This window comes from Mus caroli, unplaced genomic scaffold, assembly GCF_978045245.1.
Source record: "Mus caroli unplaced genomic scaffold, Mus_caroli_1 scaffold_16, whole genome shotgun sequence".
NCBI lineage: Eukaryota > Metazoa > Chordata > Mammalia > Rodentia > Muridae > Mus > Mus caroli.
The window spans coordinates 58,488,604-58,494,910 of NW_028227271.1; the positions used below are offsets into that span (position 1 = coordinate 58,488,604).

Below are 6,307 nucleotides of genomic sequence, written 5' to 3' on the forward strand. Positions count from 1 at the left end.
TCTCAAAGTTCTTTTGATTTAAATTTCACTGAAGCTACCAATGTTAAATATGTCTCAAGTTTTTCTAAGCCATTAGAGATTTCTCTATTGTGAATTATCAGTTTATCTCTGGACCATATTTTTTAAATTTGACTATGGACATATCTGGATTTACATAAAGCCATCCAGCTATACTACCACCATTTTTTTGAAGATGCTTTCTTTTTTCCATTGTATAACAATGTTTTTTTAGTAAAAGCAGATTCCTAAATGTGTGTGAATTTACATCCCAATCTTACATAATTTATTTTGAGCAACGTATCTGCTTTTATGACAATGCAGTTTTTATTACTATACTTCTATATTACAGCTTGAAATTAGAAATGGTTATGCCTGCAGAAGTTCTTTTACTGCACAAGATTGTTTTAGGTAACATTTACTCTTTGTTTTGACATGAAGTTGAGGTTTGCTCTTTCAAAGTCTGTAAAACATTGCGTTGGAATTTTGATTGGATTTGTGTTGACTCTATAGATAGTGTTTTGTTAAGGTGGCCATTTTTGCTATGTTAATCCTACAAACCCAAGACCATATGAAATCTTTCCTTACTATTCTATTATTTTCTCTGAAGACTTGAAATCATTTTCATACAAGAATTCCACTTGCTTGGTTAGAGTTACAACAAGATATTTTTATGTCAATTGTGAATGGTGTTGTTTCTCTAATTTATATTTTGTCTCAGTAATTATTTCCAGAAAGGAGGACTATTAAAATTTTTAAATTAATTTGGTGTCCAACCACTTTTGCTAAAGGTGGTTATCAGCTGTAGGTCTTTGCTGGTAAAAATTTGGTGCTCCCTTATATATACTATCATATGTGTGAATAGTGACACTTTGAATTCTTTTTTTTTTCCAATTTGTATACCCTTGATCTCCTTAGATGTCTTATTTCTTTCACTAAAACTTCACATTGTATATTGAATAGATACAGAGGGTGTGGGCAGCTTTGCCTTGTCCCTCATTTTAGTGGAATTGCTCTAAGTTTCTCTCCATTCAATTTGATGTTGTATATCACTTTTATTGTAATTGGGTATATGCCTTACATTCCTGATGTTTTCAAGACATTTATCATGAAGACGTGTCAAAGGCTTTCATCATCTGATGAAATAATCAATGATTTTTTCAGTTTACTTATATGATAGAATATACTGATGGATTTTCATATGTTGAACCACCCCTGGATCTCTGGGATGAAGCTGTTTGTTGGATAGTTTTATTCTAGCCCTATATTCTTATTTATTTTTACCATTGTTGCTGAGGTGTGTTTCTTCTAGAAGTCTTCCTAGTGAATGTATTTTGGAACTGAGGCTGCATAATAAAATGTGTTAGGAGATGAAGGGCTTGGGAAGGTCTTTGTGCTGTGTTAGAGGCATCATCAGAAAGGACAGGGAAATTGTAACAAGTTTCTTCAAGAGAGGTACCAAGCACAACAGCAATGGCTTATTATTTGGGAGTCTCTTGGATAATTATGGTTTAGAACTCAAAATACATGGTGTTGGGATTTTGTTAGATAGTATATGGTGTGAGAATCATTGTCAGCCAATATTTAAAATGATATATTTAAGTTGTATATGTATAGAGTCACTAAAAAATATAGTGAATAGAATAAATACTGTTCCCAAGAGAAGAACACCCAAAATGGTTATTCAGTACCAAGTTTTCAGCTTTGAAATCATAAACATGCAAAATGAAAAATTTTAAAATAAAATGAGTCTAATGTTTATATATTCTTCCTAAGACACAATAGATATGTTTACTGCTTAAGTTATCCTCAGTAACCAAGTAAAATAGCAAAGTTGCCAAGAAATATGAAAATTAAGGTATTGCAGTCTAAAAGGAACTTGTAATAACAAGGTGTAATTATCATCTCGATGGCTTACTGCTAAACAAGCACACCCTTTTCAGTTCTTTGTGAACTCTGGCTGGCTTGTTCAACTCAACTGTTCTGGCTCAAATCTCCTAAGGTTACTGTTTCAAACTGGCTTACTTAGTTTCACACTGAATTGCTATGCTATTCCCTGTCCTTGTGAAAGCTGGGATTACTTATCCCTGACTTATTCTGTCAAATCTTTCTCTACTTCATCACTTTGACACTTAGACACCAATTTCAAACAAAGAGGCTTTCTTCTACAAACTATCTTTAGCTTTATTGATTGGAATTAAAGGTGCATAATAATGGCATGTCAGTTTACCAACCACAGGATTAAAAGGTGAAATGTAGGTGATCTCCAAGGAGGGTCCCAGGGTCCCCAGAAGACTCTCCACGCTGCAGGCACCCTACCACACCTGAGATCTTGAGATCAATGGTGACTGGAACGCAACATCTGTTCCAAAAAATCCAAGAGGGTCTTGTGCTAGCACAAACAGAGACAAAGGACGAAGTCAGGCCCTAGCACACCCAGAATCTTGGGATTACTGAGACCAGTCTACACAGGAGAGGACGTGAGCAGCAGAAACAAGAGAGCTTATTGGAAAGAGTCCCTTCAGGCTTTCATCCTCAGCCAGTAGACAGAGCTGAGACACAGACTCCTGGACACCTTCCCTGCAAGAGGAGAGCTTGCCTGCAGAGAGTGCTCTGACCACTGGGATTCAGGAGAGAGTTGGTCTTCCAGGAGTGCTAACAGAGGCTAAAGAATCACAGGAGGAACAAACTCCAGCCAGAGACAGCTAGAACATCTAAAACCAGAGATTACCAGATGGCAAAAGGCAAACAAAAGAAAGTTAATAACAGAAACCAAGATCACTGGGCATCATAAGGACCCAGTATGCCTACCACAGAGAGTCCTGGATACCCCAACACATCCCTGAAAAGCAAGAATCAGATATAAAATCATGTTTCATAATGCTGGTAGATGAGTTTAAGAAGGGTACTAATAACTCACTTAAGGAAATGCAGGAGAACACTTCTAAACAGGTAGAAGCCTTTAAAGAGGAAGCAAAAAAATCCCTCAAGGAATTATAAGGAAAATACTGCTAAACAGGTAGAAGATCTTAAAGAGAAAACACAAATATCCCTTAAAGAATTACAGGAAAGCACAACCAAACAGGTGAGGGAATTGAAAACAAAATCCAAGATCTGAAAATGGAAGTAGAAACAATGAAGAAAATGCAAAGAGAGACAACTCTGGAAATAGAAACCCTAGGAAAGAAATCAGGAACCATAGATGTGAGCATCAGCAACCAAATACAGAGATGTAAGAGAGAATTTCAGGTGCAGAAGATTCCATAGAAAACATGAACACATCAATCAAAGAAAATGCAAAATGCAAAAAGATCCTAACCCAAAACATCCAGGAAATCCAGGACACTTAGAGAAGACCAAACCTAAGGATAATAGGGATAGATGATATTTATTTTAATTTATTTTTAAATACATTTTATTAGATATTTTCTTCATTTACATTTCAAATGTTATCCCTATACCCTCCCCCATCTTGCTCCCCAACCCACCCACTCCCAATTCCTGACCCTGGCATTCCCCTGTACTGGGGAATATGATCTTCCCAAGACCAAGGGCCTCTCCTCCTTTTAGTGGCTGAATAGGCCATCCACTGCTATATATGCAACTAGAGACACAATTCTGTGGGGGTACTGATTAATACATAGGGGTGATCCTTCTACAGGGTTGCTGACCCCTTTAGCTCCTTAGTTACTCTCTCTAGCTTCTTTTTAGGGGCTCTGTTTTTCCATCCAATAGATGAATGAGAGCATCCACTTCTGTATTTTCCAGGCACTGGCATAGTCTCACAGGAGAGAGCTATATCAGGATCCTGACAGCAAAATCTTGCTGGCATTTGCAATAGTGTCTGGGTTTGCTGGGTGTATATGGGATGGATCCCCAGGTAAGGAAGTCTCTGGATGGTCCTTTCTTCTATCTCAGCTGCGAAGTTTGTCTCTGTAACTCCTTCCATGGGTATTTTGTTCCCCATCCTAAGAAGGAACAGAGTATCCACATTTTGGTCTTCTTTCTTCTTCAGTTTCAAGTGTTTTGTAAATTCTATCTTGGGTAGTCTAAGTTTCTGGGCTAATATCCACTTATCAGTAAGTGAATATCATGTGTGTTCTTTTGTGATTGGGTTACCTCACTCAGGATGATATACTCTAGATGCATCCATTTGACTATGGATTTCATAAATTCATTCTTTTTGATTGCTGAGTAGCACACCATTGTGTAAATGTACCACATTTTCTGTATCCATTCCTCCATTGAGGGACATCAGGGTTATTTCCAGCTTCTGACTATTATAAATAAGGCTGCTATGAACATAGTGGAGCATGTGTTCTTATTACAAGTTGGAGCATTTTCCATATGCCCGAGAGGTATTGCTGGATCTTCCAGTAGTATTATGTCGAATTTTCTGAGGAACCACCAATCTGACTTCCAGAGTGGTTGTAAAAGCTTGCAATCCCATCAGCAATAGAGAAGTGTTCCTCTTTTTCTACATCCTCACCAGCATCTGCTGTCACATGAATTTTTGATCTTAGCCATTCTGACTGGTGTGAGGTGGAATCTCAGGGTTGTTTTGATTTGCATTTCCCTTATGATTAAAGATGTTGAACAATTTTTCAGGTTCAGTATTCCTCAGTTGAGAATTCTCTGTTTCGCTCTGTACCCCATTTTTAATAGGGTTATTTGATTTTCTGGAGTCCATCTTCTTGAGTTCCTTATATATATATTGTATATTAGTCCCCTATCTGATTTAGGATAGGTAAAGATTCTTTCCCAATCTGTTGGTGGCCTTTTTGTTTTATTGACAGTGTCTTTTGCCTTACAGAATCTTTGCAATTTTGTGAGGTCCCATTTGTCAATTCTTGATCTTACAGCACAAGTCATTGCTGTTCTGTTCAGGAATTTTTCCCTTGTGCCCATATCTTCAAGGCTTTTCCCCACTTTCTCCTCTATAAGTTTCAGCATCTCTGGTTTTATGTGTAGTTCCTTGATCCACTTAGACTTGAGCTTTGTACAAAGAGATAAGAATGGATCAATTTGCCTTCTTCTACATGCTAACCGCCAATTGACACAGCACCATTTGTTGAAGATGCTGTCTTCTTTCCACTGGATGGTTTTCTTACCCATGTGAGTCCTCAGGTGAGCTTTTAAATGAGACAACTCTGTAAAAATCTTTTGTGCAACCATTATAATTGTGGAAGTGGATGCATCATTTCTCCAGATCTGGGTTACTCCTTCTGTTGTATCTGACAGGTTCGATATTTGGAGAATTATCTGGCATAGTGGCAGGTAAATTTGGAATGTGAGTTGCCATTTTTGAAGCAAATGTAGCACCATAGGACGGAGGTGGGGTTAAGTTCTGGAGCATCTCAGCCTATCTATCAATATTTTCAGCCTCTGAGCTCCTTGGTGACAGGGGAAAATAAGTGGCCTGTTGTGGAAGAAACTGACTTGGCATGGTGTACGTGCAAGGAGGCATGTCTTAGAACTGTTTCATTGATGTCTGTGGAACAGCAGAGGGGTGCGTGTTAAGGCTTCCCACAGAAACATTAAAAGTGTCTATTACTGATGTCTGGTTTGTCAAACTGGGCATGTCTAGATCCAGTGTATTAAATAGCATGTACAGGTGGCCTTCTGTGAAAGGACAGATTGATGAAGATCTGTTATAGGAAGTTCTTTTTTGATAAAGATATTGTCCACCTCCTGTGAGGCTGTGGTCTGATGAAAGCTGAATATATTGGTGAACTCAGAGAGGGACTGGGTGGGAGACAGAGGAGGGGTCCACTGGCTTTGGTGGCTGAAAATGGTAACAGGTTTTGATTTGATCTGTTTATGCATGATCTCTGGGATTTGTAGAGGCCAGTTTTCAGGTGAGTGATGTCAGGGAGGAAGACATTCATGTTGATGCTGTAAGGTAAGCCTTCAATGTCAGTGAAGAACTGGTCTACCACTGAGGCACTGTCTTGTCTGTAGTTTTTTATGCTCTGAAATTTTCAGAACAGGAAGAAACTGAGGTGTCAGATACTTCTCCATTTCACATCTTGTCTTTTCCAGGATGATGGTAGCAGTCAAGAGTTAACTGCAGTGTCCTTCCTCCTCCTCCTCCTCCTCCTCCTCCTCCTCCTCCTCCTCCTTCTCCTTTTCCTACTCCTCTTCTTTCTCCTCTTTATTCTCTTCATTTTCCTTTTGGTTTTCTCTCCCCAGGGTTTATCTGTGTAGCCCTGGACATCCTAGAACTCTACTGTGTACCAGGCTGGCCTTGAACTCAAATATCCACCTTCCTTTGCCTCCCAAGTGCTGGGATTAGAGACGCCTACAATAT

The 6,307-nt window shown here is 38.7% G+C and overlaps 1 pseudogene; it reads right to left on the reverse strand.

Annotated features, from left to right (window-relative positions):
- Nucleotides 1-2,775: 2,775 nt before the first annotated feature.
- Nucleotides 2,776-6,027, reverse strand: LOC110310820 (Krueppel-like factor 5 pseudogene; annotated as a pseudogene).
- Between the last annotated feature and the right edge of the window lie 280 nt (nt 6,028-6,307).